General features: G+C 34.8%; 1 protein-coding gene across 3 annotated transcripts in view; it reads right to left on the bottom strand.

Moving 5' to 3' along the window:
* The window catches only part of LOC150098783 (lysM and putative peptidoglycan-binding domain-containing protein 2-like), a 98,266-nt gene extending 90,950 nt beyond the window's left edge, over positions 1-7,316 (bottom strand). The window contains exon 1 of one of the 3 annotated variants that reach the window (XM_090404698.1): positions 7,067-7,316. The gene's annotated coding sequence lies outside the window, so the exon portion shown is untranslated. The other 2 variants (XM_090404699.1, XM_090404697.1) reach the window with 2 other exon arrangements.
* Between the last annotated feature and the right edge of the window lie 16,777 nt (positions 7,317-24,093).

The following is a 24,093-nucleotide window of genomic DNA, read 5'->3' as shown; positions in this document are numbered from 1 at the left end:
CATGAACTTTTACAAACGGAAGCATATTTCGCATCATCCAGCCAACTGCGCTACATAGAGACAATATTGTGAAGTATGAAATTCCAGCAGTTCAAGAAGAATATCAACAGATTACTCTGCTCCAAACTCCTGTCCACACATGGTATTTATTTGCTATAGGCCATTCTACCTTTCGTGTGTGAGAGTAATATATAAAAAAAGAAAATTCTAGAGACGCTACTAAGACTATAAGAACAGTGTATTACTCTTGTTAACTGCGTTTGTTTTCAGGAGTAAAAAAATCATGTAATAATAATAATAATAATAATAATATTTTTTCTCCACGTAACGTTGCAGTGTTCTTTGTTAGAAAGAAATGAAGCTGAATCCTATTTTTCGGATGCGGAAAAAACAATTATGAGGCCTTTTCAAAGTTAAAATGAGTTAGTCTATTTTGTCGATTTTCTTTGAGCAAAACTGACACACACACACACGCACACACATTCATTATCAACACACACAAGGCATGATGGCAATATTACTGAAATGGTAATCCTGCGCATGTATAGTGCATCTCAAAGGTCATCAGTAAGGTACATAAAGGCATATTCTCTTTGCACCCTTAAGATATATATTTTTAGATTATTGTAGTTAAACTGTTATTGTAGTTCCCAATATGTTAAACAATGTTTAACATCGGGAATGGAAAAACTCAGGTCAGACGTTCCATAATGCTTAGTATATTTATATGTGTGATGCAGTTAGTTGTCTGAGGTTTTGTTATACGATATGTGGTTCCGATTACTCTCTGTTTAGCATCAAAGTAATGTTTTTGGGTAGTGAGGTGTTTTACCTTAGTATTTCATGTTCTCATTGCCCTGCGAAAAAAACGTTTGCATCATTTCTTGCTCCCAACAGATCAGCTTTATCATTTTAAGCTACAGAGATATTAATATTTACCCATATACGGTACTAATGTACTATAGATTGATCAACTAACCTCTCGTGTATAGGCTCAACATAAAAGAAAAAAAAATAATAAAAAAAATTGTACTTACTTAATTGTCTACCCACAATGCATATTGTTATCTTTCATCGTATATGTTTTCACATAATGCACATTAGTGTTTTTATGTATGCAGGAGCTGCCGTGTAAATCTTTTAGTCTGCATAGATTGCTTGCTATTATCTGGATATTTGCTTTGCAGATGATTTTTATGACTATTCCAGTTCACATCTACTGTATATCAACACTATGATAGCGATAAATTTCCTGATGCGTGCGTGTGTGTGTGTGTGATTATATATTATCATGTTATCTACATAACATGATAATATATAATCAAGATTGGTTGACTCAGTGGATTTGTGAATACCATAGTCCTCCTCCCCCCCCTTATCCGCGGTCAACCCCGATCCGAAAATATTAAATGGAAAATTTACATTATTTCGAAGCCGAATGTTTTTAGAAACTATGGAAATTTCGTAAAATTGAACTGAGAGTTTGCGAGTAGATACAACTCTCGGCATCCTCGAGTTGCCTTAGCTTGCGCTGCTTGACTTAAGTAGCTAAGGCAACTCGGGGGATACCGTGGTTGTATTCTTGCAAGCTCTCAGTTTCAATTTTACGAAACTTCCATAGTTTCTAAAAACATTCGGCTTTGAAATAATGTTGGATCTAATATCCACTTTGCCTGTGTAATTTTACATCGCCGAAATGAAGCCATGTGGCTCTTTCTTTTAGTAATAGACAATTCATAAGTTTAAAATTGCGCGCCGTTCTGAGTAGTTCTCGGTTATTAGATCGACTGTCGCTGTACTACAGTGCTTGTGGTCAAGTAACCCTTATTTTCCTTAATAATGGTCCCCACGCGCAAGAGTGGTGATGCTGGCAATTTGGATATGCCAAAGAGTAGCCGTGAAGTGCTTCCTTTTAAGTGAAAAAAGGTGAACGTTCTCGACTTCATAAAATAATAAATAAATAAATAATAATAATAATAATAATAACGTATGCTGAGATTGCTAAGATTCGATTCAGATTCAGATAACTTTTATTACAGTATGTTGTTATAATTGTTCTATTTTATTATTAGTTATTGTTATTAATCTGTTACTGTGCCTAATTTATAAATTAAACTTTATCATAGGTATGTATGTATAAGAAAAAACATAGCATGTATAGGGTTCGGTACTATCCGCGGGGTGTCTTGGAACGTACCCCCCGCGGATAAAGAAGGGCTACTGTGTATCATTAATTCTGTCTTATTAGAGTTTATATCGATGAATTTATAGTTATAATGCATATTTTCTAAGGCAAGCTTACATCATTATGCATGGACGAAACCAGTTGTTTTGAATTAGTTGAAACAACTAATATAAGGCCAGTATTATGTAAATACAACGTATTTAAAGATCTTGCTTCTCAGAGAGGAAACCGGTTAATATCATGCATATAATTGTTGAAGAGAATCAATTCTTGTGCGATTTTCTCTTCATGTGTTACTGGTAATTAAATGCGTTTGATAAATACGTATGATTTGTTTTCTGCTTTGAAGATTATTTCTAAACTACGTGAGCAAAGGCCAACCTATTCAAACTTGCTTCAGTTTTTCCTAAGAGAGTGTCGTGTACTAGTGTGTCAAATGCTTTAGATAAATCCATACAGATAATCGCGATATATATATATATATATAATTTGTCGGCTCAGTTAGCCTAGTGGCTTTGCTCCTTCGGGAATCGAACCCTGGTACACTTATACCAGGTTCGATTCCCCTATACATGCTATGTTTTTTCTTATACATACATACCTATGATAAAGTTTAATTTATAAATTAGGCACAGTAACAGATTAATAACAATAACTAATAATAAAATAGAACAATTATAACAACATTCGGGAATCGAACCTTGGTACACTTGTACCAGGTTCGATTCCCGGTGAGAAGCTTAACGATCTGCCATGGACAGCATGGGTTTTTTCCGCCAGTTTATGTGTTTTTTTTTTTTTTATCCCGCAAGCAGACAATATATATAATAATATATATATATATATATATATTAAAGATACCAAGCTATTTTAAACCTAGGGCAACGCAACTGTGGTCCTAAATAAAGCAGATTACATGAAAAAATCTTGTCGTTATTAGAGTCAGATACATACTTGGAAATTGAGAGAGATCCAATGAGGGAGATACATAACAAAACAAACAGCCTCTTACAAAAAGACACAGAACTTCTACGAAACATACGCCTTGCCGCTCGCTCTTTACATCCACTCATCCCAAGGTTATATTGTCTCCCAAAGATACACAAGAAAAACTGCCCACTGAGACCAATTGTAGATCGTATTGACTCGCCTACCTACAGCTTATCTAAGTTTCTGGCTTTATCTTTAAAAGGTTTTACAAATTCTTCTTCTTCATATATAAAAAACTCAACAGATTTCGTCTCGAAAATCAAAAATTTCAAACTCCAACCTTCAGATATCATGGTGAGTTTTGACGTGGTGGCTCTCTTTAAAAACGTTCCAACTCAAGAGGTTCTCGATATTTTAAAGAACAAGATTTCAAAAAAGATGCTTTCCTTGCTATCACATTGCGTTCACTCCAGCTACTTTCAATACGAGAAAAAAGTTTACAAACAAAATAAGGGATTGGCAATGGACAGCCCCTGTCTCCTATATTAGCTAACATCTTTTTTTGAAGATTTTGAACAAAAGGCAACCTCCTTAGCTACTCTTAAACCAAAAATTTGGCTGAGATTTGTAGATGACATATTTCTTATCTGGGAACATGGCACCGATAACCTTCAGTCTTTTTTAAATCATTTAAACAACTTCCACCAAGATATCAAATTAACAATGGAGGTTGAAGAAAATGGATCTCTTCCCTTCCTGGACGTAAGACTTACTAAGACATCTAATTCTATTAAAATCTCAATCTTTAAAAAATCTACACACACTGATAGATACCTACATGCGTCCTCACACCACTATCCTGCACAGAAAGTGGGTATCATCTCAACCCTAGCACATCGGGCCAGATCTATACTGTCAGATGATGAAGAGCTAAAAAATGAACTACAACATCTACAAAGAACCTTCACAAGTAATGGCTACTCGTCGAAAACTATTAATAAGCATCTATGCCGCCGCCATCAAAACAACTCAGAAACACGACAACCCCAAAGGTTATATTTCCTTACCATACATCAGCTCGCTCTCCACGAAACTAAGAAGAATTTTACGAAAGTTCAACATAAAAACCTGTTTCTCTACTCTTCCTAAACGAAGATCGATTTTAAGCAAATACAAACAAGCTCACAACCATCTACAATTCCCAAGAGTGTACAAAATCACGTGTGAGTACGGGAAGCAATACTATGGCCAAACTGAAAAATCCATCCTCCTACGCCTGGAAGAACACCAGAGGGCCATCCTACAAAAGAACTAGAGCAAGTGCCCTGTCAAGCCATGTACTGTTTTCAGTAAACACAAATGATGAAGGCCCTCAACATGAGATAAACTGGACAACAACTTCAAACCTTCATATATGCCGTGACGAGGTGGAGTGCCGCATAGTCGAGTCTAAGGAAATTGTTATGGACCCTCATCACATAAATAATAACCTTAGCTATAATCTACCGGACTCTTTCAGCTCTGCTATCCGATATTGGCACACGCGTGAAATCAGACGCACGCAGCTACTTAACAATAAAACTTCAACACGGACTGTAGCTACAATTCAAAGCTAACTGAATTTTATAATAGTCGTTTTATAGTGATACGATGTTTCTTATAGTGTTTACTTGCTTTCTATGTTCCCACGCCTGAAGAAGTCGGACAATCCGATGAAACATGTAGCGTTTTGAATAAATTTAATTGTTATTCTAGTCTCGGTTATAATCAGTATATATAAATATGAATATATATATATATGAAAGAATGATCATTAACTCGGTTAACATACATATTTTTATAAAGAATTGAATGACTAGAACCGAGATTTAAGTAAAAAGGTTTTTATATAAAAACACAACTAGTTTCGGCTTAACAGCCTTCGTCAGGTGACATTATAAAAGAAAGAAAAAAAGAAAAAACACTAAAACACTGAAGCTTAAATAAACTATGAACATCATAGAGAGTCTCTATACATAATTGACACTAAATCGTTGCGATTGTATTTAAAGCTGTTCTTTCGTTAGTTGTATTGTTGGGAAAGTGCGTGCTAGTAGCATCTCGTGAACGCTAGTACATGATTACAGCTGAATGACAATCTGGGAGGTTGTAGCTCAAGTTATTATTTAGATCAGGTTCCCAAAGTGGGCGCTGAAGCCTTCTGGGGGGTGGGGGGCTATAGTGGGATCAGAAGCATTTGGGGGAGTTCAGGCGGTCTAGGGGTCGGTGGCTCTTTATAGAAGAAATTCATAATACATATTTAAAAATTAATTATTTTCGTGATTTTACGATTAGATAATCATTAAAATTTAAATATTGCATTTTAATTCATCTTATGCCCGTCTTACACGATCAATTTTTTCATAAATTTTCTATTTCAATTTAATTTAATCATTTGAAAATTTAATTTTTTAATTTTTTTTCAAATGTTTTAAATATTTAATCATTTGAAAATTTACCATGTCAGATAGAAATAGATGTCAATTTTCTATGTCAGTGAGAAAATAGAGCATGTATATATGTGTGTATAATAGGGGGACGTTACAAAATTTAACGGGGGGGGGAGCAAAATTTATGTCTTGCAAACTCGGCGGTGGCCTGAAAAAGTTTGGGAACCTATGATTTAGATGAACAGGAATGAAGATAATCATTCCACGATTTTTCTCTCTAGTTCATCATTGCAACGGAAGATATTAGTAGATTTTTCCCATCAGACTTTGTGACTTTGGTTTTCAGCATTAGGATTAGCACAGAAAAGGATATGACTTGATAATGCACTGGCTCGCTGTCTCTTGTAAGTAATATTGTTGTGACCTATTCTTCTTATTCTATTCTATTAACTTTCTTATACTTTATATCCTACCGGCTGCACCATTTATGTTGTGTCCCATTTTACGATTTTTATTCTATCTAACAATTCCCGCTTATCTATGTTCTTCTATTATCTAAGCGCGAGATATCACCAAAAATTTTTACTAATACTTAAGTTATTTCTCCCCTTAGTACCCCTAATATTTGTATTTATACTGCGCCTTTTGGGATATTTAGTTTAAGATATTATATACAAAAACAAGGAGAAAGAACTCAAATATGTCTGAAAGTGTAACTATGTTGCAGTCATAATGCACTGATAATGCACTGATAACGCAGTCATAATGCACTTTATCTCGTTTCTTAACATTAATTTCCGTGATTAGGTTCGTATTTTTCAAGTGGTGCATTGGACAGCAATTTCAGACAACTCTTTTATCATTTGAACAAATGTTTATTAAATTCCCTAACATGGTACAATTCAATTTTTTATGATTACTCAATTTTATGCTAAACTAAATACTTACAAACTAACATCAGCTTATTACAAGTGATTAGGCTATGATCCTTCAATGGATATTACGATCATGCCGCCATAACAATTCAACACATAAATTCACTTGACATGGACAAATAAGATTAATTCACACTATTCAACTATTCAAACTTAAGCAGATTAACTAAACCATTTACTGCACTAACATACAACTAATATTACGATCATGCCACCATACACAATCAACACGTAAATTCATTTGACATGGACACATAAGATTAATTCACACTATTTAACTATTCAAACTTAAGTAGATTAACTAAACCCTTTTCTGCACTAACACACAACTATGACATTTTAACTTTCCAATACATTACAAGAGACATGCAAAATTCTCAGAACACTTAATTATTCACATAGCATTAACACTAGCCAGCTTACTTTTAATATATTCTGTCAGATACTAAAGTCCTAGTATAAATTTTCCTTGGTCACTTCAACAGTTCCGTATTAGAATAATGATACTTATCACAGACAAATTTTAGTTAACATTAGATATATTTTACAGTACCTTTCTTTCTTGGTTTTTTTATATGGACCTTTACCTTTCTCTGATTGAACTATCTTGATATAACCTCACCGATAATCTGCTTCTCCTACGTTCCTTTTGGAATTGAATTAGGCTTACACTGGCTTAACTTTTCGTAACTCCAAACACACTTTGGATCATCTATATATCGGCTGTGCAACTCGCCACGTGGACATCGATTTCTTTACTTCCTTCCCCTTCTCGTAGTTGTCACTGAAGTCGAAACACAAAGAATATGTTTCATTTTCTTTGACCTTATGGCATTCTTCGCTTCTTACATAGGAAATCCGGAATAGAAATCCCGCTCACTTCTGTTTCCGTGTTGTGGCGTGGAGATATTACTCCAATTTCGCCACTCAGGAAAACCCCGTGAAATTCCTACGAAATAGCTCGCGAAGGGCTCTCCTGGAACAGAATCCAAACCAAAACCAAAAAAGCCTCGTGGGGGGGTTCCAACTCTTTTATACCTGTTCTCCTAACGGCACTTTTTCTAACTTCTTTTCTCCGCTCCCTACTTGTTTTTACTTCACCGACCAATTAGGGTGGCGTTTTTCTGCCAAACGTCATTTGATCGGCGGGCCTGTAACGATGTCTCAATCCGGGAATCGGCCCTGAGCGATAGTCTGTTGTTTTCCTTTGCTAGCCTCTAATTTAATCCCCTTTCCAAAATTTTTCTATGAACTTACTTAATAACTTAATCTCTAGCCTCTCACATACCATCTTTTATGACTAATCCTTTTCTGTCTTATTTATTTAACTTTTCTCATTTAAATCATATCACAATATTAATATATTCTTTCCTTTGTTAGTTAGTTTAACAAAAACCTTTATATTTTATATATTTTATTGGATGCAAGAATCTTTCTTTTTCTTTTAATTAATTCAACTATTATCTTTTATGCAGGGTTCTATTTTGTTTTATTTATTCTTCATGTTACACTATGATAGCTGAGAATTCTATATTCTCAAGATATCAGGTGTAACAATACCCCTCATGTGTTCTTCCATACGCAATTCGACAGATTTGTCTGTCTGCCAAAAATAAGGAATATCACAGTCACACAATATTTTATATACACCAAAGTATTTGAGTTGATGATGGCAAGATTTTGGGTGGCTTACTAAGAAACGGATCTTTGGAAGGGGAGTGTGAATTATGTATAGAGACTCTCTATGATGTTCATAGTTTATTTAAGCTTGTGTTTTAGTGTTTTTTCTTTTTTCTTTCTTTTATAATGTCACCTGATGAAGGCTGTTAGGCCAAAACTAGTCGTGTTTTTATATAAAAATCTTTTTACTTAAATCTCGGTTCTAATCATTCAATTCTTTATATATATATATATAGTGGGTTCGGCAGAACCGATACCTAATTTTTTGTTGAGTTCGGCGAACCGATTGTTAAAATGGCACTTGTAATCAGGGTTCTCTTTAAGGAGGGAGCCTTCAGTGACGGATTAAGGATAGTTGGAGCCCCTAGCCAAATTATATTTGGGGTACCAAAAAAAATAATAATTAAAAAAAAATTAAAAACAATAAAAGTTATGTGGCAAATAAACGAAATTTTGTACTTTTTGAATTTTTTGAACTTCTGGATTTTTCTGCCTGTTAAAGGATGATAAATAATAAAACTTTTTATTTACTTTTATTTTTTTTTAAATTTTTTATTAGTTTTTTTTACAATTTTACAAAGTTTTTTTTTTACTTGCACTACACTCAAATAATGAAAACACGAAAAGTCAAACTAAAAAGTTATTTTTGAAACAAACACCTCATTCTTACACAATTCAATAACAAATGAAGTTAAGGAGCAACCAGGCGAAACTTCTTATCTCAGCAATGCAATCAGTTTTCGTGACCTCGAAGCTGTCAACAGCGCCGCCGTGCGCCGACATTGATAATGCGGTTTAATTTAAAGCGAAGATAGCGCGCGCTGTTCAAAATACAAAATACGAAGCTTGTCAACTAGCGCCGACATTGCTATTATGGCATTATTTAAAGCGTAGATAGTGCGCGCTGCTCAAAATACGTATTAAAACGTAATAATTGTTTTTGAAAAAAATTACGCTTAAAATAATCAAAATTTTTATGATGTTTACTGAAAACATTAATCTATTTTAAAACACTATAGGAAAATGTCTTGGCTTGGGTCCCCTCCCCCCCAAAGCTTGAGGCCGCTAGGCACATGCCTCATTGCCTTAATGGGTAATCCGCCACTTGGGCGCCTTGGCAGCCGCCCAATGTGGAAATCACAAATTTACATTTCTTACACTTTTTTTTTTTTTTAACTTTCATCTGTGCAACAGCGTATTCTAAGTGCCCGTAGTAATGTTCATTTCGTCCATAGGTGAAAAAAATTAGGCGGAACTATGCTTGTAATATTTATTTATCTATTTATTTCATAAAACTCGTTATACCTTTGATGAAATACTACATTTTTATTCCCTCACGTTTGTTACTTCACTAAACAAACAAATAACGAAAAGAGAAAAGTGCCAAACAACCGGGGGGGGGGTGACATGCTGTCATTTGTTTCAGCTTTGTTTGATTATGTTTTGAAGATGTTTGATTATTGACGAAACTTCAACGATATCCTGCAAACCAGTTGTTGTACTTTTCTTAAAACTTGATAATTTAGTTACATCATCAACAATTTTTGTTGAACTAGTTGAATTGGAAAAACAAGAAAATTGTAAGTGAGGACGCCAATAACAGTTTTATTGTTTTTTGTCAGTCAGGTATTATTTAATATTTTTCATTAATATTTTAAAACCCTTTCTTATGACATAATCTCGTTTTGTGTACCTCTTTTATTGTTCTTATTTAAGTATTAACTGTAGGAAACAATAAACTACCTTTCGGTATATCGTTTTTTTAATACTTAAAATGGTCATTAGGGCAGCGAACCGGTTCTTAAATTATTTGAATCCCACCATTGTATATATATATATATATATATATATATATATATAATTTATTATTTATTATTATTCTCTAGGAGGGATGATATTTCCTTATTCTTCTGTAAACCATATAATTTTTTGGAATGATATGTAGGAAGCCTGTTAACAACGATCCACTCCATAATTTGGTTGATAATTAGTAGTTTAACTATAAGTCTATAGTCGACTGAATTTCTTTACACATGATTATATATAAATAAGATTAGAGAGGTCTTGAACATGTCCAATTTCAAAGATTACACTTATTGATTTGAATATTATCGAAAGTAGGCCAGTTAAGTACTGTTTTATATCTCTCTGTCTGTCATCGATACACCTAACCTTTGGATTAGGTTGATCAACTACAGAAAACAGCTACACGTTTGTGTTATGATTAGAATCTACAGTATTTGATTTGCTGGTGGTTCTAGTGGTGGGTTACGCTTTGTGAATGAAGGAATTTTTTTCTGTAGTTCTTCGATGGAGTCCACAATGTACTGATTCAAATATTTGAAAAATGTTGGAAAGGTTTGGCCTCGCTCATGAAGACGTGTTTTGTGGTTTCAAAGGCAGTTGTGTTAGTACAACAATATACCTAGTCTAGCCATAAATACTGTTACAACTTGAACAGGGCGTAAACAGGGGAGAATTATTCATGAAAAGCTCATTAATTCAGAAAGAATTAAATTTATTTGTTAATAAATGCATGCATTTATAAGCATTCCATTTTGGCTTTTATTTTTGTAGACAGAAGACGTCTTAAGCTTGCGCGGCAATAATTGAGCTTTGCGTTGTGTATCGAAGGCCGATGCTTGCTTGCTTGTTTAGTCAAAGTTACCTTGGCTTGCTAGGTTGTAGGAGCTTCTAGGTGCTTGCAGTAGCACTGTGATTTCATGCGCGTGCATAGCCATTTCACGTCGTCTCACTTTGTTGCTTAAACACAGGCCATACGCAGTCAACGTAGCTCTAGCCAGTGAGCTTCAGCCAGCCTTTACAAGTGTGAGTGTTGCTGTGGAAAAATAAGTTAAACCAACTTTTTATGATGATGTTATTGACCAATTCATAAAGAAGAACCGTAGGGTAGAATTTGTATTCAAGTAGCGCAATTGAAAAAGATAGAATATCATTTGTAAAATAAATGTTGTATTTGTATGATTAAATGCACATAAATTTCTAAATATATAGTTTTAAATGGCCAGCAATTCATTATTCCGCTAATCAGACTTCAATCACACCTCTCACTCCCTGAATGATAACAAGAGCAAGCGTGAATTTCAAGACCAGCATTCGCCACTGCGCGTAAACCTTTAATCTATCAGTAAATTATTTACAGCTTTCAGCATATACAAACGACATATATAACGTGCATATAGCAACACTCAATGTTCGAAATGTCTTCCTTTTGACTTCACTCACGTCCGCAGTCTGTGAGACACGCACAGCATTCAACGGAAACGCTGCCACTGCTCGCTTCAAATCTGCCTTCAGGCTGGCGATGCTGGGGTGTCGTTTCTTGTAGGCTACTCTCTCTTTCCCCCCTCAGATTCTGATCACATACGCCTCCAACTACTGTTGTGTGGTCCTTGTCTTGTCTGCAAGGACTGAGTCCTGTTGCAAAGTTCACTGCCTGCCAGGAAACAATGTGTTGTTCAGGGGCAGTATGTCAAGTTCCAGCACGTTGCCTTGATACACTTTGGTGGTGGTTTTGACCTCTTTCTTGCAGAAATGCAACTTGATACCTCCCCGATACGTCATCCCCCCACCAGACCTTACTGAACAGGGTGATGACCTCTCTGAATTCTGGGACGTGCTGTGCGACCATCCGGGGCATATACCAGACCATTCTGGCGGTTAAACGACCCTTCAATGGTGAAAATCTCATCTGCGAGGTGATATCTCTGTGTCTGTTGTGCGCGTATCCCAGGAGAAGTGTCTTTGATTTTATCACCCTCTGCCGCATAAGTTGTGGTGTTGAGAAGTATCCAGAAGAATGACGATAGGCTCTCACCCACTCATCAGTTAGTACACATGACATTGTTCTCTGCGAAATGTTCTTCTCTTGCGATATCACTTTCTGCGTTCTCACAGGATTACAGCGGAGTGCCTTCACAGCCCTCACAAGCTGTGAAGGCACTCCGCTGTCCTAACGTAGCGTGGTCGACCTGTTCTTTGGCGGTCAGATACATCTTCTGACCAATCATCTTCTGTATCGTCACAATGGTTAATAGTTCGATTCACATCGACCTACTGAGTGTTTTTAGCATGTTGAAAATAGCAGGTAGCTGCATTTCAAACCTTGTGAAGTGCTATTTCAGCTACACGATTCTCATAATCTCCCGTACAGCTAGACAACTCTCTCTCTCTACTAAAGGAACTTTAGTAGGTTTCTTTAGTACTAAAGGAACCTACTCGCTCAGTGGTGTGAGAAGCGCGGGGATGTGCAGGAGGTGTAACAGTATTTATGGAAAGACTGTGTATAATAATCCGTGGTATTTACAGGCTTTTAAGACCTACAACCTGCCTAGGTTGACTTTCGTAACCATAATTTAAGGAGAAGACGATTAGTCTTAACCTAAATATATATATATATATATATATATATATATATATATATATATATATATATATATATATATATATATATATATATATATATATATATATATATTTCCTGTGTAAATTACGTGTATTCTCCTGACAGGTTTTCCCAGTTGCGAAATGAAAAACCTACGTTTCCAGGAAGAGAAAAACCCTTCCGCCTTCATATGAAACAGGCTAACTCACCTTTATGTGGACTTTTCAACGTATTTCACTTTATTCTCCTTTTTTTTGCATCCTAGAAGGGACTGGAATCCAAGCTTTTCCACCCAAAGAAAGGACTATAATCCAGCTTCTTGTTAATCAGATACCAGGTTTCTTTTACATCATTTTGCACAGAGGTTAATTTTAGCTTACAGATTTAGATGTACTGCTGTTGTTCGAGAACAACTTTCTGCTTTTATGAACAAGATATGTTCAATTGCATTACATTCGTATTTGAAAGCTAATTTTAAAATATCGCAAACTTATATTCATTAGTATTTCAAATGAACTCGCAGTTGAAAAACGAAACAAATTATTATTATTTGTATAGTGCTCACTTTAATAATAATAATAATAATTATTATTATTATTATAATAATAATAATTCTTTACCGTTGTAAAATAACCTTTAGTACCAAGGAAGCAACATAAATAAATATACAGCAATCCCTTATGCGCCTGATGCGTTCTTTAAAACAGGCGCACTAATCGAATACAATAACCTATGGTAAAATGTATAATTCGTTCCTCAAATTTCTTTTTTGAATCTTAATTTTTTTAATAAAAGAATTAAGGTATGTCTCAGGGCCAAGATAAAGGAAAACCATGAAGCTGAAAGACAATAAAACATATTCAGAATATAAATTTAATTATTCTGCTTCTTAACAAAGAATTGAGCTACGTAGTTTGGCGGCATTTTGTTTCTTTTTTTCATACAATCGACGGTATGGCCCTATTGCCTCTTCTACTCTTCTGCAAATTTTACCTCTTCTCTGTTCATCAGGGTCAGCTTCTAAGCATTGCTGCTTAAAAACTTCGATTGTACGAAAAATATTTTCAAATTGTTTCTGTGAAATCTCTTTTGGCTGACTATCAGTGGTTAAATTTTCTTCATGTTCTTCGGGATCTTCCCGCTGTCCATCTAAATTTAGCAGGTCGGGATCACTCAATTCTTCAGAATGAGACTTAATTAACTCTTGGACGTTATCATTGAAGGGGGAGAAAGAAATGAAGGACGTACGAATTCGTCGCCAACATGTGAAATCACGTGCTTTATAGATAAAATTTCCCAACTGTTATACAAGTAAAATAGTTACCATTTTAAAAACTACAATGATCATAAATGAGAAGTTAATTTTCCGACGTGTAATAATAAAGAAGTCATCCCAGAAGACGGATCGATTACCCTATTATCGGAATGGATTCTCCTTTTTGTGACATCCGCAGAAGTGTCGAAGGGTCGAATCTGTAGCAGACGACATAAATTTTGGGCGGTAAATATTTGGAACATAGTATACATGGAAGTAGTGTAGTATGCCATTAAAAATAACTTTGTAAAATGTTTTAAATCGGTAACTAAATTATTTCATTCTGGTAAGTGATTTTTTAAAATAGTTAGACATAAAAATGTATAGATAGAAAAATTTTAAAATCTGTAACATTTATTTTTAAGGTGTACCGTATATAGGCGCACTAATCGAATTTAGGTATCGAAAAAAAATTACGCACTAATCGAAAACGCACTAATCGGGGGCGCACTAATAGAGGGATTGCTATATATAGAAGGAAATTATCTGAGACATGTCCTATATGGAACTGATTAAAATTTTGATTGTTTTGAAGTATTTTACCCCCCCCCCCTTCCCCCGCTGCCGCGACCGTTTATAGCAATTGAATTATAAATAACCACGTTCATCTAATTTCGTATTTCATACTTTTCACAGAATGCACACTTCATATCTGATATGATTAAAGAGTTTCATATTATTATCTATAAAGGAATTTGTGAAGTATTCTACGAAATTTGATTTTGAACAGTAATATAAATAACATAATCTGGAACGTCGACAGCCCCTTTTTTTCCCCCTCAAAATATTTCAAATAATTATCTTGAATTAAGTTCTTCGAGAAAATATAAAATTTATTGTCGACTAAGCGATTAGAAAAAATTAGCACAAAAAAATTAAAAATGATATTGAATCTCTAAGGTAATGCAGCAATCAAATGAAGAAAGTATGCAAGTATTTTTTTTGTCCTAGCATTAAAATTTATGCAATAAAAGGAGAAAACAAAAAATAAAAATAACTTCTATATTTTTATTCTATCCAATATAATTAAAATTAAATGTTAATTTAAAGATTTTTTAAATTTTAATTTAATTAAAAGAATTAAAAGTTAATTTAAATTAACTTTTAATTAATTAAAAGTTAATTTAAATTTAACTAATTAAAACGAATTAAAAGTTAATTTAAATTAACTTTTAATTAGTTTTTCATTGTTTTTATCTTTTCTTACTGTTACCTACTTTGTTTCAATAAATAATGACGTGTAGAAGGCCTAATAAAACTCTAACCACGTGCATGACGGTTCGTTTACACTGTATAATCACTCACTACGCTTTCTGGCACTACCATTGCGTCAAATGAGGTAATTTTTTATAATTAACGTAATCATTTTATTTTTTATTTTCCTGTCTGTTTTTAGGTCTTCTTTTAATAAATTATGTGTTATAAAAGGCTCCAGAACCAAATATAAAACAAATCACGTGGTTGTCTTAGAAACGCGCCTCCGGTAAAAGGCCTAGCTGTCGCAGAAGTTGATTGTCACCTAATATTCAACAAAATAATCTTTTTATTTCTGTATTTAACAGATCCCAAGAATCAAGATGAAACGTGTTCAGTTAAGTGGTGCACAAAAGCGAAAACCATCAAAAGAGAAACAAGAGGAAACTTTGGAATTAGATTCCAAGACTGCAAAGCTGACTGATTTCTTCACACAAGTTCCACAACATTATATACCAATTCCTGATCAGAGCCAATCTTCGTTCATCAGAAGTGGACACAAATACCACTTTGACCACTTCAAAATCAAAATATGATGATGTTGGAATCATCAAGGTGTCACAAGCAGGTTCATCTAGCATGTGTATCACTACTGACCTCACTTTGTCTGTAAATTCTCTTGATATCTCTACTGCAAATGTTGATGCAAGTTGCCTTCAAAACATTCTGAGGTTGAAATAATTGCTGAAAATGAAAGTTTAGTGGGCCATGGTGATGGTGGTGAAATGATTCAGTCTGCAAAAGATGAAGTAAATATAGCAAAAGATCCAAGTTTGTGGCTTGATTTCTCTGCTGACGACGTGGCTTATTGGATTGCTTGTAGACCCAGTGACTGTCAACACCACAATGGGCTATTTGACAAGTCTTACCGACATTTCAGTGGTGGCAAACCAGTAAGATACTGTTCGCAGAAACTTTTTGTTGGGACAAAAGCCAATGGTGAGGAAGACAAGAGAGAGAGAGTGGTTATTGTATTCACCATCAACGGGATCAGTTTATTGTTTTGTTTGTAAACTGTTTGCTCTTAAAACTTTCCCACATTTTGTTACAAGAGGAGGGTTCAGTGACTGGCGAAATACTATTGTAATTGATCAACATGAAAAAAGCACTACTCACCGAGATTCTATGCTAACATACTTAACTCGCAGACAAGGTGTAGGGTTGGGAATACAGTTGGAAAAACAAATTCAGCAAGAGTGTGATTACTGGGAACATGTCCTGAGGCATGTCATGGCTGCTATTCGTACGTTAGCTGAACGTGGCTTGGCTCTTCGAGGAACAGAACAAAGATTTGGATCATTGCAAAATGGGAACTTTTTAGGGCTGCTTGAGCTCATAAGTCAGTTTGATCCATTTTTAGCAGGTCACATTACGAAATATGGAAATTTTGGCAAAGGTAATCCTTCTTATCTGTCCAAAGCCACCTGTGTGGAACTCATTCAACTGATGGCTCAAAAGGTCCACGTGCTTATTGTTGATGAAGTAAAATCCTCTGGTTATTTTAGTTTGATAGTTGATTCAACACCAGATCTGTCATATATCGACCAGTCAAGTGTTGTACTTAGGACTTAGGTACTTAACAGATGGACAGCCTATTGAACGCTTTTTAACCTTTCTGGAAATGAAAAGCCATACCGGCGAGGAAATGGCAAATCAGATGTTGCAGTACTTACGTAAAGTTTGTCAGCTAAACTTTTCAAAATGTAGGGTCAGTCTTATGACAATGCTACTAACATGTCTGGGCGTTATAAGGGGATGCAGCAAAAATTTTTAGAAACAAACAAGTTTGCTATATATGTTCCCTGTGAAGCTCATTCACTAAATTCGGTAGGCCGAAGTGCTGTTGACTGCTGTCAAGAGGCGGTTAATTTCTTCTCTACAGTGCGGTTACTCTATACCTTTTTTTCAGCCTCAACCAGCCGGTGGACAATTCTTAAAGGTTATAAATATTGGAAATGAAAATGTCTTAAAATCCCTCTCTGATACCAGATGGGAGGCACATGCTATGACAACAGCAGCAATTTTGAAATCTTTTCTTCATATTTTAGAAGCATTAGACTGTATGGCCGAAGACCAGTCACAAAAGGGAGACACTACAAGAGAAGCAGATAATATTGCAAATAAGATGCAAGAACTAGAATTCGTTTTTATGTTGAATTTTTGAGATGAGATTTTGCAAAATTTTCATAGAGTAAGCCAAGTTCTACAGAATGAGGATGTCAACTTAAAGACATGTGCAGATCTGTGTGGATCATTAGCTGACCAATTGTGCACTTCATGAAATGAATTTGAAACATATGAAGCAGCTACAAAGGAAGTGCTACCAGATGTTGATTACAAGGCAGCTCAAACTCGCAAACGTATCAGAAAGAAGGTACCCAATGACGGAGATGCTCCAAAAGTATATCTGAATGCCAGAGATAAATTTCGTGTCACCACCTTTTACACAATTGTTGAAAAACTTGAAACTGATATGAGAAGAGGAGAGATATACAAAGAAATATCAGAGCGATTTTCTTTTCTAAGTGGTGTGCCACATAATGCTACTTCAGTGACTTCATCATCTACTAAAATTGAAAGGTATTCTCAGTGTTGTCAAAAGCTGATTGATGCTTACCCAGAGGACTTGAACACTAATTTCTCAGCTGAGCTTCAGCAGTTTCACTGATATGTGCGCCATAAGTTCTTCTTCTTCTCTTCCGTCTAAGACGGGTTGAGTCTTCTCTTGAGCAGGATCTTCCAGCCTTCTCTATTCCTTGCTGTTCGAAAAAGTTCCTTATATGTTCTGCATCCCGAGATGTTCTTTATTAATTTCAGCCAGGTAATTCTTGGTCTTCCAGGTCTTCTTTTTTCAGTTGGAAAAGTATTGATTAGGACGTTAGGAAGTCTGTCTGCATCCATGCATACAGTGTGTCCAAACCATCTCAGCTGTTGTTTTCTAATTTTTTCTATTATTGTCTTTTTATACAATAGTTCTTGTCTGACTGTGATGTTTGTTTTCTTTTCTATCCGACTTGTTCTATTTATTTTTCTTAAGCATTTCATTTCAAATGCCAGCAGTTTTTTCTCCTCTCTTTTTTTAACTGTCCCCACTTCTGCTCCATAGATGACTGTTGGTATAATTATTGCTTCATATAATTTGATTTTGGCTTGTTTAGATATCTTGTTTGTTTTCCAGATTTTCTGTAATTTTCCCGTGGTGGTCCATCCTATCGCTATTCTGTGTTTGATTGTTTTGAGTTCATCTATTGTTTCTGTTAGTTTTGATCCAAGGTATATGAAGTTGTCTACTTGTTCTAATTGTTCTCCGTTTAGGGTGGCTGAGATTTTGTCTTTTGTATATTTATGGTCATGTCATATGTTTTACAGGTTTCAATTAGCTTGTGGATCAACTTTTGTAGTTCATTTGGGGTTCTTGCAAGAAGGACGAGATCATCTGCATATTTGATATTATTTATGTTTAAACCGTTGACATTGATTCCAGGCTCATTGTCTATTGCTTTCTTTACAACTTCTTCTAGATATATGTTGAATAGGCATGAGGATAATGGGCATCCTTGCATTACTCCTTTTTGGATCTCTATGGGTTCTGTTGTGATGTCCTTTTTAATCATTGCATTTGTCTTAGAGTAATATTTTATCAGAAACTGTATTATATATTTGTGTATTGCTTTTTCTAGTAGAATTTTGAGAAGGATTTCTCTGTTGATGTTATCGAAAGCTTGTTTAAAGTCCACAAAACAACAATATAGTTCTTTATGGTCTTCCCAGCTGAGTTCTGCTAGTTGGTGCAATGTGAAAATTTGGTCTACTGTTGAATAGTTTCCTCGGAAACCAGCTTGTTTTATGCCTTTCATTTCTTCGTAGGTGTTTTTTAATCTATTTTGTATAATTCTTATGAATATTTTATAGGTGTGAGGGAGTAAATTGATTGGTCTGTAATTTCTGCAGTCTCTTTTGTCTCCTTTCTTGTATATTGGGATGATCTTTCCAGTTCTCCAGTCATCTGGGATCTCTCCTGTTTGTAGTATTTTATTGAATAGGGTTGTTAAATATTCTATTGATATGCTGCCTCCATATGACCACAGTTCAGTAGGGATAGTATCAATGCCTGGTGCGTTATTGTTTTTCATCTGTTTTATTGCGTATCTAACTTCTTCTTGTAAAATTTTTGGGTGATCATTATTTTCTTCTATTGTTGGCATTGTAGTTCTGTTTCCTTGGTGGAAGATAGTCTTAAAATGGTTTGACCAGATTTTTCTTATATATTCAATATTCCCGGTTTCAGTCATCTTGTTGTTCATCATTGTTACTGCTTTTGCTGAGAATTCCTTTGTAATTTCTCTTACAGTGTCATGGAAGACTTTTAGGTTGTTTTGTTGGTATGCTTCTTGGCATTTCTTAGCTTTTTCTTCTAACCATTTTTCTTTGGCTTTTTTGCATAGGTTATCAACTTTATTTTTTAGTGCTCTGTATTTTTCTCTATTCTCTTCATTGTTTTGTTGGTTTACAAGTATCTTGGCCTCTCTTTTCTCTTCTATGGTAGCTATGATTTCTTGGGTTACCCACTGTTTGTTTATTTTGGGTTTGGAACCTAGAGTGTCTTTTGCAATTGATAACACTGTTTCTTTTCCTTCTTCCCAGAATTTTCCGCTGTTCTGTAAGATGGAGGGTTTTAATTTCAAGCACATCTGTTCTAAAAATCGACTTCTGCTTGAGCTATCTTTTAGTTTTGATAGGTTGATGTTTTCTTCTTTTCTGATATTATTTTTTCCTGTTGAATTTTATCTTCACTTTGGCAGTTAATATTTCGTGGTCAGTGTCAAAATCAAAACTTCTTAATGTTCGTACATTATTTACTGATCTTTTCCATTGTTTGTTTATGATGATATAGTCTATGCAGTTCTTTATATTACCATCTGGGGATGTCCATGTATATTTATTATTAGGGCGTTGATAGAACAATGTGTTTGTAATCATTAGATCGTTTGCTTTATAGAAGTGGAGTAATTGTTCTCCTCTGTCGTTAAGCTCTCCGTATCCAAATTTCCCCATCACATCGTTTTTGTCTGCTGTGAACTGTCCTATTTTAGCATTAAAATCTCCCATCACTATCTCCCATCACCATAAGTTCAGTGCAACAAAAAATGTAAAAATAAGATTCAGTCATGCTGAACTTTATAAAATAATTGTAGAAGACAATATTGAGTGTGCCTTTCCAAATAGTAGACATTGCTTTATTCTAACATTAATGGTCAGAAATTGCGCTGAGCGTTCATTTTTTCAGTAACCATATTAAAAATCTCATCAGAACAACTATGCAACAAGGCAGGTTGAATGCCTTATCTCTACTAAGTATAGAAGCAGATGTGTTATAAAATTAATTTTGAAGATCTGATCAAAGACTTTGCATTTAAAACAAGTAGGAGAAAACTTTTCAAATCTAAATAAAGTTGAAGTATACAAAAATAAATATTATTTTCCATCTTACTATAAGTTTTGTTTCATTTTGAAAAATAAAAATTTATTTTATGGTTTATTATTGTTTATATTTTTAATTACACATATATGGGGCGCCAAAATCTTTTGCTTATGGCCTCTATGGGTCTTAATCCGGCCCTGAGTCCAGTTACCCAGCATAGAACAATGACTGCATTTCTTGTAGGCAACTGAGACGCAGCAATGATCGTGAGATAATCTGGTTAAGTTTTCTCTTCAGTGAGAAGGATTGTCCATTTGGGATGTTAATATATCTATTTTTCAAAGTATACAATTTTACACAAAAATATATGAGCTTTGATTTTTGACTACATTTAACTAAATTTAATCCGGCCCTGAGTCCAGTTACCCAGCATAGAACAATGACTGCATTTCTTGTAGGCAACTGAGACGCAGCAATGATCGTGAGATAATCTGGTTAAGTTTTCTCTTTTAATCCATTTCTTGGATTTTATTTTACACAAAATTTTACACAAAAATATATGAGCTTTGATTTTTGACTACATTTAAAAAAAAAGTAAGGGGCCCTCATCTTAAAATTGCATCCGGGGGAGGGCGATGAACCCCTAGAACCGGCACTGGTATATCCTATGAGTTTCCGTTATTATACCTGTATTTTTTTTTTCACTTTATTATACCGTTATTTTCACTGGTATATACACAGTGAAATATTAAACTTATTATTTTCAGATTTAAATTCACTAAAAAATATCCGAGAATTCACGGCACTTGATGTAGAAGAAAATATGTAGACATTGTTGCATAATTGAAATTAGAAAAGTAAAATCCGATCAAGTCTCATAAAATTATTAAAGCACGTATTAAAACCAAATATTAGACGTATTCAATAAATCGAGATTTTCAATTTCAAATTGCAATTTGTAATTCAAAAAAAAAAAAAAAAAATCAAATTGTAATTGAAAGTTTTTGAATACTTGTAATAATTTAGTACAGAGGCATCTAGTGGTCAAATTTAAGACTAAATGACTGACATCCATTGGAAATGTCCATTCATACTATCATCGAGATGAGATATTTTCTATCATTCCTTCTAGAACTAAACATCCGGTCTAAAAATAGACCGGATGTTTAGTATTAGAAGGAATAAAGAAAGGAATAAAGTCATAGTATCAAATTTTTTTCAGTATTAATTATAAAGGCATAACATTTTGCTGGTATGCTCTACATATATACTTTATTTAAATAAGAAAATACCGTGAGTATGCGGATTTAAATAAATTATAATACCGAAATACGAAAACTCACGTAAATATTATTTTATTAGTATAATTTTCGCCTAAGTATCAAAGGCATCCACAGTACATGTAAAAACTAACTGAACAATAACTGACATTTCCAAAAGGGGTTACCTAAGTAGCTAATGTAAGACTGAAAAAAAAGTCATTAAATTTCCTAACTATTATTATTACGTGGCGCCTGCAGGGAGTCCAACAGCTCATCGTGGGAGGGCACACGGCTCTACTTCGCTAAATACATCTCATCCTCTCCACTACCACTTAATTCTCCAACTACGACATTACCATCATCAACGCCATCTATCGGCGACCATCACCAACAACACTATTTTTTCTCTGTAAATCGCGTGTGTTCTGAAGGCGCGGGATGAAAAAAACTCTACTACCTCCGTATGAGATCGGTCTAACTCACCTTCAATTGAAAAACCCCTATAAGGATTATACACACACACACACACACACACACACACACACACACACACACACACACACACACACACACACACACACACACACACACACACACACACACACACACACATGTTATGTGTGTGTGTGTGTGTATATATATATATATGTGTAGATACCAAGATATTTTAAAACCTGGTTTTACTCCATTTCCCAAGTAAGCAAACAGACAAACAAGTCAAGTTTGCGCCTGCACGTATTGGAAGTCTAGCTGATCCTCAAAGTAGTGCAAGTCAAGGCAACTCATGGTAAAAGTAGAATAAGCTCTGATCACTATTCTTAATATTTACCCTTAATGCACAGCCCATCTCCTAGAGGAGATGTATGATGCTATGTATTAAAGGCAAGGGCCACTACCCAGACCGGTTTCGTCCTTTATTGAGGTCTCATCAGTGGGAGCCAGGCTAGAAATACCAAGATTGTAGTAATACAGAGCTTATAAGTATTTTACCAGAACAAGTTACCATAAGGTGTTTTAAGAAAGATATATATAAGTTAGGAAAGATTAGTTGATTTAAAAATCCTATAGAACAAGTAAAATATTTCAGCTAGTTAGGCACAATTTTAGTGAAGATAGCAGCTTACATCTGGAAATAGACAACAGAATAAGCCCACTGGTATGGTGGTTAGCCCCAGCTTAATAAATTTATATGGTATTAGAGAGAAATTAACCGAAGCACCAAACTAGCAATATACATGACAGTGTTTAAACCAGTTTTAAGTGAGGAATCTGAGAGTTGGGTTAGAAATAAAGCACTTGATCAGAGACTATATAGACCACAGATATGAGGCTCTGAGAAAAATTAGAAGAGTGAATCGATGGCATCAATGTAAGAATGATATTAAAATGATTATATTAGAAAAGAACTTGACATTAGCATTAAACAGTGTGTCAGCAAAGCTAATCTAAAGTGGCATGGTCACTTAAATAGAATGGTTGAAGAAAGGTTAGCAAAATAAATGTTTGATGCCAAAATGGCAGGAAAGAGAGATCTAGTGGAAGACCAAGGCTTAGGTGGATTGATTTGGTCAGAATGCCGAAATGTTAGATATGACAATATTGGAGTGCTGACAAGTATTAGATTGATTTGGAGGAAAATTGTTGAAGGAGATTAATAATAACGTGAGATGGACCCATCACTTGGCTACTGTATTGGCCTAACCCTACCACGTTCGATTTTTTTTTTTTTTTTCTGTATGGTTCTGTGCGAAAGGCAAAGCACTCTGCAATGGTTCAGGACTTTGTTCCACTGGACGAGCGCCTCACTTCGGCAGTAGTCTTTATATCCCGATATGTTAGTGTGCAAGGAAACTGACTGCTGTTTTGACATAGCAAGTATCACGACTGGTGAACATACTGACCATCGGTAATGAGGCATCCTACATCATGCATATCATCATCATCATCATCATCATCATCATACGTATCAAGGATTTAGGCCTAGCATGGCCTGTTCCGGCCTTAGAATTCATCGTTGAATCGTTTAAGAGAACGTCCTGGTTTTCTTTTTCCTAGTGGCTTGTACTTTAAGGCTTGTTTTGGTAATCTTTCTCTTTTCATTCTTTGAACGTGTTCCATCCATTTATGTTTATATTTTTTAATTTTTTCTATTACTGGTTCTTGGTTTAATTCCTTCATAATATCTTCGTTTCTTTTGTGATCAAATAGGGTATACTTTGCAGTTTTTCTCATAAACTTCATTTCTGCTGTTGTTAATCTTTGTTTGTCTTTTTGTT

This window comes from Typopeltis vanoorti, chromosome 15 (genome assembly GCF_054136105.1).
Source record: "Typopeltis vanoorti isolate ZY-2024b chromosome 15, IOZ_Tvanoo_1.0, whole genome shotgun sequence".
Classification (NCBI taxonomy): Eukaryota; Metazoa; Arthropoda; class Arachnida; order Uropygi; family Thelyphonidae; genus Typopeltis; species Typopeltis vanoorti.
The sequence above is the reverse complement of the archived record's forward strand: the minus strand, read 5'-3'. Positions and strand labels throughout refer to the sequence as shown.